Raw genomic sequence first — 12,592 nt, 5'->3', positions numbered from 1 at the left:
GATTATAACTAATATTCGGAATGGTATTTATTCAATTTGTATATATTTTAATAATATTTACACACATATTTATATACATTACGTATTTATTTTATTAATTGATTCAAAATGTTCTAGAAATAGTATAAACAATTTTTTTTAATAACTATTCATGTCCTGATTAATGAAGAGGCCCTGTTATACATCTTTGTAATTTATTTTATTTTTATGTGTAAAAAATCTAGATGTTACTGAAGATCAAATATTTCTTATAATTATTCATATCAGATTAAATCTAAAAAAATTATTTTATGTATATTAATTTTAAGTTAGGTGTGACTTATGAATAATGTATAGAGTAGTGCTGCCACCTACGATGTAAACAATGAACTAACTACCAAAACAGACTTTGACATCCACCCCGCGCTGTGATGGTCATTAGTGACTCGTATGACAGGAACTACCTAATGTTATCTTCTATTGGTATTGATTCCTTGTGTAACAGAACATGATTCATTGTTCGTGAGTAGAAGTAACACTGGTAGCCGATGGTGATATATGTGTACTGTGAGCTATACCGTGTTGGTCTCTGGTTTTCTGAAAATTAATATCAATTTGCCAGCCTTACTAATTATCCGTCTCTTCTGCCCTGTATTGAAGAAACTGGTAAGTAGATAGTGCATTTACTTAATTCTGAAATGGTATTATCAGTACACTATTAAGTGTTATAAATTTACAGTGTTTTGTACTTTTTTCAGAACTTGTCATTTTATAATTATCTGAGACCATTTTGTACAGCCATACAGTAATATAAGAACTGGGTTGAGAATATTAATTAGGTTGGGTGTCTGGGACAGTGTCAGCATCCAAAACCACAACAGTTATAAAAATGTGATGAAACAAACTTTATGAGACTGGGAAGAGTTTCAGGTTGAAAGGGAGTGAATATTTGGGTTCAGTGGAATGAGAGCAATTGTAAAATAGGTGAAGTGTTTAGTCTAGGCCTTCCATTTTATTTCTTGACATGTCTTGAAATATCATAACTAATAGGTTTGGTTAAGGATGAAGGAGATTGTCGTCACTTTGGTAGTAAAAACTCAAAATCTATTTATCATTTAAGCAGCACAATACTTTAGAAAGTTGATGTGGAAAAATACAAAGACCTTGGAATACTTCCTCATCTGACCTTAAAGGATTAGCACATGAAGGTCATGTTGCAGCTAAAGCCTCGGGTAGGGTGAAACTATGGGCAAGTTTCTTTATGCCATTTGCCTCTGTCTACCCAGCAGTAATTGGGGACCTGGATGTTAATCGATTTGCGGATTGTTCTGGGGTAATGGTTAGCCAGTGCAGTTGGCGAGTTGTCTCGTCATCTCGGACTATTCCTTGACACTGGGTCATGCAGCTCGTTAACTCAGAGTGTGGTTGTTGTGTTAGCGACAGCTTCTACACCTTAAACAAATTCATGCCTAGGTGGCCCTAGAGCCGGCCATCCTCGTACATGAGGGGCAACCATTATAAAGCCAACAGTAGACTGGGGATAAAAAAGAGAAGCTTTAATTAATAAATGAGGAACTAATTAAATAATTGAATTTGACACTAGTCAGGTCAATTTTTGATTGTGGAGTTCAGTGCTTGTCACCTTATCTAGCTAAAGATATCAAATTGCAAAAAAAGTGCAACAGAGCAGCAAAACTAGCCTTTGAATTAGCATAGCTACCGGTATTGTCTTACGAAGAAAGATGTAGCTACAGTATTATCTTTGGGTCTACAGACATTACAAGACAGGAGGGAGAGAGGAGACATGATTGAGGCTTACAAACTCCTGAGTGGATATGAAGATAATTAAGAAAAAATGAAGGAAAACTCATTTTCTATAAGGACCATGACTACCTGGTATGCACTCACTGAGGGTTGTATCAGTGCACCATAGCTGCTGTTTAGCAAAATTTTGAATTAAAATACTGTATGGTATACTGTATAAGTATTTTGACATGGTGTAAGTCTGAATCATGTTCCTGGTGGAGGAGATATTAAAAGAAGATTTCTTATTCCCCCTCTAACTTAATGTGAGGGAAGTGTTACTCTGAGAAAAAAGCTCTGTCATACTTTAAGAAAATTTTAAAACTGACTAAACAAGAAGCTGTTCAGAAGTATTTTACAAGTCAAAATATATTATCTGTGAAACAATTTGATGAAAATAAATAATGAACTTCAGGCCCAGTCCTAGAGGGGGGTGGGGGCTGTGGGGTATATGCCCTTCTGAGACACAAAGCTATGTATCTGCATAATATACATGTTCAGTTATCATTGCAGATGGGCAGTATAATTTATTGCTTATCCTCAAGCCAATTGTGTGCCTGCAAGGAACTGTGCGTGTGGCGGGGTAGTTGCGTGTGTAAGTGTGTTACTGTAGGTGGTTGTGTTTTCTCGTACAATTGTTTACTGCGGTATCTGATAGTTCATGTATTTTTATAGTTGGTATTTATATTTGTAAGTGTGTGTGCAAGTGTAAATGTTTAAATGTTTAAACAATTTCAGTATAGTACTGTAATAATAAACACAGTTTCTCTGATCATTTGCTTTGTGAACACATTACTCACTTCTTGCCAGCTCAACAACATGCTGTTTTGGGACCCTCTTATTGTGTGTTTATTGATGAATTACCATGAATGGAAGAAAAAGGTTTTGACATAGAGTGTCAATGGTCAGTGATCTTCCATCATCAGAGTGTCTTGAAACAGAACAAATGTGCTGGCACCTGCCCAACTCCCTGACCTGCCCAACTCCCTGACCTGCCCAACTCCCTGACCTGCCCAACTCTCTGACCTGCCCAACTCCCTGACCTGCCCAACTCCCTGACCTGCCCAACTCCTGACCTGCCCAACTCCCTGACCTGCCCAACTCCTGACCTGCCCAACTCCCTGACCTGCCCAACTCCTGCCTGCCTGCCCAACTCAACTCCTGACCTGCCCAACTCCCTGACCTGCCCAACTCCCTGACCTGCCTGACCTGCCCAACTCCTGACCTGCCCAACTCCCTGACCTGCCCAACTCCTGACCTGCCCAACCTGCTGCCACTCCCTGACCTGCCCAACCCTGACCTGCCCAACTCCCTGACCTGCCCAACTCCCTGACCTGCCCAACTCCCTGACCTGCCCAACTCCCTGACCTGCCCAACTCTCTGACCTGCCCACTCTGGCAAACCTCTCCTTTATTTTATCCGAACAAATGCTGTAGCTATACAGTATTATGCTTCAAGTCCGTGCAATGTTACCGGTCACGTCCTGCGAATGTGAGCGTTCCTTTAGTTGACCGAGAAATCTTAAAAGTTACCTGCGCTCTACAATGAAACAAGACATTAAATGGACTCGCCTTGTTGAACGTTTATGAAAACATAACATAAATAAAGTGATCACTAGCAATGCTTGAGGTCATCCAAGGTGAATGGAATTAATACCTGGTAGATATATTGGATGATGAAACAGTGTCAGCCAGTGTATTTCTTCATAATAGCTCTGTAAACTATTCCTTAAAAAAGATTATTACTTTCCTTTGACTTTATGTTAAACTTAGTAACTAACCCTGTTTTGTAGTGTTAACTTTTGTATTGTCGAGTTTGGATCATATACCTGGTAGCTACAGTTTACAGTAATAACATTTTCCTTTGAAATAATGAGAACTATAAATTCTTTGACTATTAGTAAATGACCAAGTTGTTTTCTTAATTTTTATAGTACCATATTATCCTGTCCTTTTAACCAAGATTGTTTAACTACTTAAAATAAAAAAAATTATTTACCATTACCATATGCACACTTGATGGTCAACCTGGGCCCACTCCCCTGGACTACCCTGCCTGGGTCTTGCCCTGCACTTATTCAATAATGCCACTGCCTTTAGTCCTTTAGCACTCAAGTGATGTAGGAATAAACCTAGTTGGGATTGCGGTCCCATTATTTTTTTTTTGTCGATAGAATAGTTTACGTATTTACTTATTGTATCAACAGGACAGTTAATTTGTTTATTTTTGTTGACAGAACAATTGTGGATGAACGAAAATGCTAAGAATCATCACTTTGGAACACTGTATTATGTTTAAGTTAGGGACACGAGAAAGTGTGTGTTGGTTTCTACTCTTAACCTTTACTCTTCCCTGTCACTCTCAACATTTGTCTTTCATCACTTAACCAGTTATTTCTCCCCTTCTCTGAGGTCTATCCGCCCTTCATAAAACTGGGAGGGGAATGAATGATGATAATAGAGAGATAATGTTCAGTGTAAAAGTCTCTTAGTGAGAAAATTGCTCCTTTTTGTGTATCTAAAGAAAAACGTCCGACTGCCAAGTGTGTTTGTATGTCAATCATTGTGTCCGTCTGCATGTCTGGCTGCCCTTGACTTTTTCCACTTCAGGAGCAGATAAAATGTTAAGAAATTTTCACACACACATTCATTTCTAACTAGACGACGTACAGAGCTCTCAACTCCGATCACCCTGTTACTGCTGTTGAACTTTATACATACACGGCAAATTTTAGATTTAATTGATAATATTGTATACTGCCATCAAGAGACGACTGAACCAGCATTGGACAGACCGAGATGCCGTGTACGACCACTTAGTCCAACGGATCTATAACACAGATTACAGTAGTGTGTCATATTGATGAAGATGTGGACATAGAGACCAGCGTCTGAGATCTGCAACTCATACATTTTCACTTCATTGTGGACTGTTATCTCATTCTGTGTTGCTTGTTGTCCTTACACTGTCTCGGGTGGATCAAGGAAAACAGGGCACGACTTTCACACAAATCCCCGTTCTACAGTATATTTTGTGTTTTGCTGTAGTCTTGTTGAACTTTGACGGTGTGGAGATGGTCATAAGCAGAAATCTTTGGGACGATTTACGTGGTCATCCATGAATGTCCTTGGGAGAGGGCAGGCGGAACATTAGAAGTTTTGTATATTTTCATCAGAGGGCAAACTATCACTTAGGGATTTGGTATTCAAAGGTTTTAGGCCATACTGAATTAAAACAATTATAAATCTTGTTATATAGAGAAGTATAACAAAACATAATATACTTTATGTTCAGAATGTTAATGTCGTCAGTTTTCGGGGGAGGGAGGATGTCCTACGCCGGAATAATACGTAAAAGGCAGATATAGATATTAATAAACTTATATTGTGTACAGTATATAGTTTAGTAACCTCTCTGGAGTGGATGTGTTATCAAGTTCGATTCATGAGGGAATTTTTTTCGCATAAACAAATATTACCACAATCGACAATGGAGTATAATGAAACTTGACCTTTATAGTAAATGGTTCAGGGAGAGAATATACTAACGTCCTTGTCAGGTGAGATACCAGGTCTCCTGCCAGAGATTGAAAGATATTTGTAACAGGATGTTTTGAGCTGTTGGAGGCTGTATGATACAGGAAAACAATGTGTTAGGGAGCTCCACACACTGTTAGGCCGGGATGTAAACTAATTTGGAAACTGAGGGTTGTCATTGTGGAATATTGACAATAAAGACAGTGGCTCTCCCAGATGCTGGTGGTAAGTTATGGTACTGTTGAGTAGGTCGTCACAACATCGAGTAGTTTCTGTACTGATCTTGAGCTCTGTGTCAAGAGGTAATTTTTTTTTTTTTTTCACCTATAAACATACTTGCCGTTCGGGTGGTTGGTCTACTGTACCTCAATTTGTTATGACCTCTACTGTCTAGTACAGGAGGCAACTAGAGTACCCGGAGAAACCCTGCCGTGTTTACTAAGGCCCCACTGTATAACGTTCTTCCCAGATCTGTCACGGGCCGGATATTGAACCCAGGACATTATGGTGAGAGATAAGAACATAAGAATGGAGGAAACTGCAGCGGGCCTATTGGCCCATACTGGGCAGTCCCTTTTACACCCAACCCCTATTGCTCATATGAGCATCCAACATATGTTTGAAGCAATTCAGCGTATTCGAGTTAATGATGATATTTGGTAACTTGTTCCATTCATCCACTACTCTGTTTCCAAACCAGTGTTTACCTATTTCACGCCTAAATCTAAATTTGTCTAATTTAAAACCATTGTTACGAGTTCGCTCCTGGTTGGATAATATGAGTACCTTTGTTTAGCCCTGCCTTCCACTTATACACCTCTATCAGGTCGCCCCTCGCTCTACGTCTCTCAAGGGAGTGCAAATTAAGATGCTTTAACCTGTCTCTATACTCAAGGTTCCTAATGCCCGGGATTAGTCTTGTCATTCTCCTCTGAATTCTTTCCAAGGATTCTATATCCATTCTGTAATACGGTGATAAGCTCGTTACACCCCCAGACGTGTTAGAAAGTGAGTTAGGCGTGACCTCATCCTTAAGGTCAAGGGTCATTTTGTGATTGTTTGACGCTGGTGATATTACAGCTTTAGTAGACAGGCAAATGGCGTAAAGAAACTTGCCCATAGTTTCGCCCTGCCCGAGGATCGAACCCGGGTCCGCTCGCTTGCGAGGCGAGCATGCTGACATCATACTACACCACACTCCTAGTACACTATACACCATACACACGGTACACACCTCACCACACCACAGCATACCACAAGAAAGGTGACCTTGTGAGATAACCGTTTGATAGAGATAAAATTGCACAGTGTATGACACATTTCTATCTCCTTAAGTGTGTGTGTATGTGGTGTGGGTGGTGGTGTGTGTATGGTAGATACATGTGTATGGTAGGTGCCTGTGTATGGTAGATGCCTGTGAATGGTAGATACATGTGTATGGTAGGTGCCTGTGTATAGAGGTGTATGGTAGGTGCCTGTGTATGGTAGATACATGTGTATGGTAGATGCCTGTGTATAGAGGTGTATGGTAGGTGCCTGTGTATGGTAGATACATGTGTATGGTGGGTGCCTGTGTATGGTAGGTGCCTGTGTATGGTAGACACATGTGTATGGTAAGGTGCCTGTGTATGAATGTGGGAGCCATGGTAAGGGTAGGTGCCTGTGTATGGTAGGAGCCATGTGTATGGTGGGTGCCTGTGTATGGTAGGTGTACATGTGTATGGTATGCTGTGTATGGTAGACATGGTATGTATGGTGAGTGCCTGTGTATGGGGTGGGTATGGTAGATGCGGTATGGTAGGTGCCTGTGTATAGTGGGTAGAGCCTGTGTATGGTAGGTGCCTGTGTATGGTAGGTGTGGTGTGTATGTAGGTGTGTGTGCCAATGGTAGGTGAATGTATGGTAGGTTCCTGTGTATGGTGGCCTGTGTAGGCAGTGAAATGGTGGGTGATTTATGGTAGGGTGACTGTATGGTGGGTGACTGTAGAGAGGGTGTATGGTAGGTGCTGTATGGTGGGTGACTGTATGGTAGGTGACTGTAGAGAGGTGTATGGTGACTGTAGAGATGTATGGTGCGTATGGTAGGTGACTGTGTATGGTAAGACTGTGTATGATAGGTGTGTATGGTAGGTTCCTGTGTAGGTGTATGGTGCCTGTGTATGGCAGGTGAATGTATGGTAGTTATGTGCCTGTGTATGGTGAGTGACTGTATGGTGAGGTGACTGCCAGAGGTGTATGGTAGGTGCCTGTGTATGGTAGGTGACTGTAGAGAGGTGCATGGTAGGTGTTTGCGTATGGTAGGTGCCTGTATATGGTAGGTGCCTGTGTATGGTAGGTGACTGTATGGTAGGAGCCTGTGTATGGTGGGTGACTGTAGAGAGGTGTATGGTAGGTGCCTGTATATGGTAGGTGCCTGTGTATGGTAGGTAATCTGTATGGGAGGTGAATATAGTAGGTTTCTGTGTATGGTAGGTGCCTGTGTATGGTAGGTGACTGTATGGTAGGTGCCTGTGTATGATAGTTGAATGTATGGTAGGTGCCTGTGTGGAAGTGAATGTATGGTAGGTGCCTGTGTATGATGGGGAATGTATGGTAGGTGCCTGTGTATGGTAGGTGACTGTGTGGTAGGTGCCTGTGGTAGGTGCCTGTGTGTGATGAGTGGTGTGTGTAGGTGCCTGTGTATGGTGTAGTGCCTGGTGTGGTGTAGTGCCTGTGTGTAAGGTGCCTGTGTATGGTAGGTGCCTGTGTATGGTAGGTGCCTGTGTATGGTAGGTGCCTGTGTATGGTAGGTGAATGTATGGTAGGTGCCTGTGTATGGTAGGTGTCTATATGGTAGGTGCCTGTGTATGGTAGGTGACTATGGTAGGTGCCTGTGTATGGTAGGTGTCTGTGTATGGTAGGAGCCTGTGCATGGTGGTGTGTGGTAGGTGCCTGTGTGTGTGTTGGTCGTGAGGGAGGTGGGAGGCAGCGTGACAGTATCAACATTTGATAACTAAGGCCGCTGCTCAAGTGTCGTGAATGGTGAGGTGCTTTTAGCCCGGCCAGCCGCAGTGTTCACCACCATTCCCATACTCTTCACCTGGCGTAGTCTTGTGCTGAGCATTACACCGGAATATTATCACTCGTAACCTGCTCTAGATTGTATTGCAAATATTTTTTAACCCGAGTTGATAAAATAAGAAATAGATCATATCATGGAAGAAATGATTGGGGTCTGCGTTTGTTATTTGCTTTGGCGAGAACTTCACTCGTTATGTCACGGGCAGGCGTTGAGACACGTTAGCCTGAGAGCAGATGCCCAGCGCCCGTCAGCTCCGTGGCCATAACGTGGGATATATTTACCCATGAACGATTTCCTTTATGAGTTTTTATCATGTTTTCAACTGGAAGCAATCAATCCTAGGTCGTGGAGCTATTGGTGAGGTTGAAATGAGGCAGGGGTTGACTAAGTGAGGTTAACGTGAGTGAACAGTAGCGGTAACTCTCCCCCTCCACCTCCCTCCCACCCCCCGCACTGTACCCAGCACATGGAACACACTCACTGAGCTCCCTCGTCGTCGTGTCTGTCAGTCAGCGCCGCCCTGAACCTTGGATTTATTGGTGACCTTTCAACTGTGTACAGTGTTGACCTGAGGAATACCACAGGGTTATGTGTTAAAGTGTTGAACCTGGGTGGCTCCCGGGTCAAGTGAACTAAAACGTCAGGATGAGGACATTAGCCAGTGGGAGGCTGCTCTAGTCCTGAGCGTAAACAAAAAGTTTTCAAACTTCCCGTGAGAACGCGGAGCTTGGTGGTGGGAATTTTGTGTTTTTCAGCGTTATTTAGGTAAGTACACAAGTATTATGGGTTTATTTTACTCTGTATGGATGTCCTGTGATTATATACTTGGAAATTTTATCGCAGTGACGTGTAATAACGGTAAAATTAAAGGAAATAGGATGTCCAGTTTCTGAAGCATCCGCTAGAGGGCAGGGCGTGCGGCCCCATTCAGTGTGGGTTGAAAGTCCTGGGAAAATATTGGATAGCGTGGGAATTTTTTACTCTTTCTTCCCACAGTGGTCTCTGAGCGGATGAACAAGGAGTGTGTAGTGGCCCAGAGGTCAGAATTTGGTCCCAGAAGAAAGAAATAGCGGTGTAACACGTGGGAAGATGGGCGAAATGTAGGGAGATGGTGGTGGTGTGTTGGGGGATGTGGCGCGCCGGTCTGATGCCAACCACTACCATAATTATGTTTTACAACACACACAGTTTATTCCTGCTCCTGTCACTCGGCGCGTACACCCTAACGCGCCACGCTAAACTACAAAGGAGAAGTTTAACTGTCATCCTTACAGCAATAAGTCACTTAGAGTGTTCAATAAAAGCCATCATGTTCCCAGCTAGGAAGGCGTATGCGTGTGAAATGAAAGGATGCCAAATGCCACTAGTGTCAGCATCCACCTACAGAGGCGATGCTAGGTGGTCACTTTCCTCACTCTGGGCACAACACTTAACACAAGCTGTATAATGATTCAAACATGAGTCGTGTATGTGTTGACAGGGCCTAATGTGGTTGGTAGAGGGATACAGACGAGTGAGGTAACCACGGGGTAGTGTGGGGAGGACAAGGTGAGGGTGTGAGTCTCCACCCACTCCACCACTCGTGAACTATGTGCCCCTTGCCACATTCAGGCCACACCTCCACCACAGCACCACTCCACCACCCATAAGATGACCTGGATACCTTACCATGTAGCTTTACAGAATTCCATTTGACTTCCACTAAAGTTAATAATGCAGTAAATTTCCTTTATTATAGTTTTGATAATTTGCTGTTTAACTATGACTCAAGGTCACTTAAAATGTGGTATGTGATCACTTAACAAATTCCCGAGTTTTCCCTTAGTAAGACTAATTGTGCTGAAATTTTCCGGAATAATCCAGATAGTTCGTGACGTATTTTACCCATGTTAGGAAAGTACAGCTACAGGCGTTTGGCTTTTAATGGTAGATATTTCTAAAGAGTGTCTACAGTGACTTATATAATGCTCTGTTACCACACTAAACAACAAATGAAATAATTATGTGATAGAAGATGTTCGGTAGCAATAAGGAAATACAACTCGGGATTTCACTTAAGATCTTACATTTCACTCTGTACTGGTGACTAGATTTGGCCGTGGATGCCCGTCTGTTTCCAAAAGGCCGCGTGTGGTGGTGTTGATGGTGATGGTAGTTGTCTCACTTTGATACTGGGATGGAAGTAGCTGGGGATGGTTGTCTCGCTTACCTGCCTGTTGGGAAAATAAAGTGAAAATAATTAAGTGGTTTTATAACAGTAAAGGTGATGGTAACTGTTATTATTATTATTAACCCCTTCTCAGGATGTAATGGATGGATTGGTTTCGTTCTGTTTGTTTGGGGGGGGTGAGCACGAAAGCACGACCCTGGGAAATGTGTTGTGTTGTCAGGTAATTGATCTACTGTTTACCTGAGGGTCAATATTGTTATCCTCGTAGTCTCTGTCTGTCTGTAGACATTTTGTGTGTGTGTGTGTGTGTGTGTGTGTGTGTGGTCATCCATCCTGTCAGAAGAATCATCCTGCTTACATCTCCCCAACTCTCTCCACCCCACAACTCACCCCCCCACCCCACACACCCCACCCTCACCCCCCCATACCCCACACCACCCCCTCACCCCACATTCACCCCACCCCACACTTACCCCTCACCTCCCTATACCTCACTCACCCCACCCCACATTCTCACCCCCCCACCCCACACACTTCATTCTCACCTCCCCAAATTTCTCACCTGCCCCCACCCCATGATTCACCCCTCCACGCTACTACACTTAGTCTCTGCCCTCCCCATAGCCCCACCTGTACCCCACCCCACACTTCACTCCCCCTCTACCCCACACTTACCCTCACCTCCTTACCATTTCACCCCACACTCCCCCCCCCAACTCTCATGACAGCTGTTAGTGTTTGAGTTATATCTGTTGTTCCTCTCTCACCTTATACCTCACCTTCTCTTCCTTCCTTCTCTCCCCTTTCCACTTGGTTTCCCTTCCTCCCTTCACCTTTTTTCTCTCTCTATTGTTTCACTTTCCCTTGTCTCTTCCACCTGGTTGGCTTCACCTGCTTGTATCGGAACTTCCCTCAAGCTGCACAGAGTAATAGCTTCTTTTTGTTCCCCTGTTGCCTCCTGCTGGGATATGGAGTTCTGTAATGTTGATCTGTCTGTCCGGGGAATTTTGTGAACGCTATAACTTGAAGAACTAATAAAGGATTGTGGTGAAATTAATCATATGGATGCGATTCAACAAGATCTTACAGTAGTTCAATAATCAACGTTTTGTCTCAAATATTTATGATAATTAATAATACTGGGTTTTGTTTACTTGGATGCTGGGAACCCTGAACCCCCTGTGGTCAGTTTAGTCTCCCATCGGTAACACCTGGTTATTAATCAATGCAGTTGGTCTCAGTGACTTCTATACCGGGTCTTCCGCATCAGTTTGCACGGGAGAGCTGCAACAATGTTAGGGAGAAAAAAAAGTAGGGGTTGTTTCCACGGTCCTGACGACTTAAAACTGGTGTGCATAGTAAGTTAGTCAGAAGCGATGTGACTTGTGAATTGTCGACGTTGGTAATAATTCACTTTATTTATTACAAGTTGAGGATATGAGTGTGTTTGTATAGAGGACCACCTGTCGTGCTGTCATTGTATAGTCTATCATGTCGACCCCCTCCTCCTCCTCCCCACCTCTCTGAGATACAATTTAACTCTAAGGTGAAATAAACTTGGGGGGTGCTTGGGGGTGCTAAACTTCATATGATCTCTTTTACCCAACGTACAGTACATAATTCAAGAGAAGGAGGGAGGGAGGCTGGCTCTGTCTGTCTTATCTAAAGAGTGGGTGAAGGGAGTGGGTCGTGTGGGTGTCATCTCCGTTAGCATAATAATAAAATAAAATAATAAACGGTGGCTGAAAATATACAGACTTACATTTGATTTAGACATAATGTGTGTGTGTGTGTGTGTGTGTGTGTGTGTGTGTGTGTGTGTGTGTGTGTGTGTGTGTGTGTGTGTGTGTGTGTGTGTGTGTGTGTGTGTGTGTGTGTGTACTGCTAATATTATGACTCGGTAAGTGCATTGTTGTCATTTATATACTCAGCAACGGCAGATAACTTCATGATATTAACTCCACCGTGATGATGGTGGTAATTGTGGTGATGGTGGTGGTAATTGTGGTGGAGGTCGTCACGGTCGTGGCTTAAGGCAGCTAT

At 42.9% G+C, this 12,592-nt stretch overlaps 1 protein-coding gene across 2 annotated transcripts in view; it reads left to right on the top strand.

Annotated features, from left to right (window-relative positions):
• Window positions 1–365: 365 nt before the first annotated feature.
• LOC121868728 (recombining binding protein suppressor of hairless-like) overlaps window positions 366–12,592 on the top strand; it is a 174,896-nt gene continuing 162,669 nt past the window's right edge. Inside the window, exon 1 of one of the 2 annotated variants that reach the window (XM_042369595.1) lies at window positions 366–645. The gene's annotated coding sequence lies outside the window, so the exon portion shown is untranslated. Of the gene's footprint in view, window positions 646–8,845; window positions 9,145–12,592 lie in introns of those variants that run through there. The other variant, XM_042369596.1, reaches the window with a different exon arrangement.

The sequence above is a fragment of the Homarus americanus genome, unplaced genomic scaffold (assembly GCF_018991925.1).
Source record: "Homarus americanus isolate GMGI-L3 unplaced genomic scaffold, GMGI_Hamer_2.0 scaffold30535, whole genome shotgun sequence".
NCBI classification, from domain to species: domain Eukaryota; kingdom Metazoa; phylum Arthropoda; class Malacostraca; order Decapoda; family Nephropidae; genus Homarus; species Homarus americanus.
Note: the sequence above shows the minus strand (reverse complement) of the source record. Positions and strands in the feature narration are given on the sequence as shown.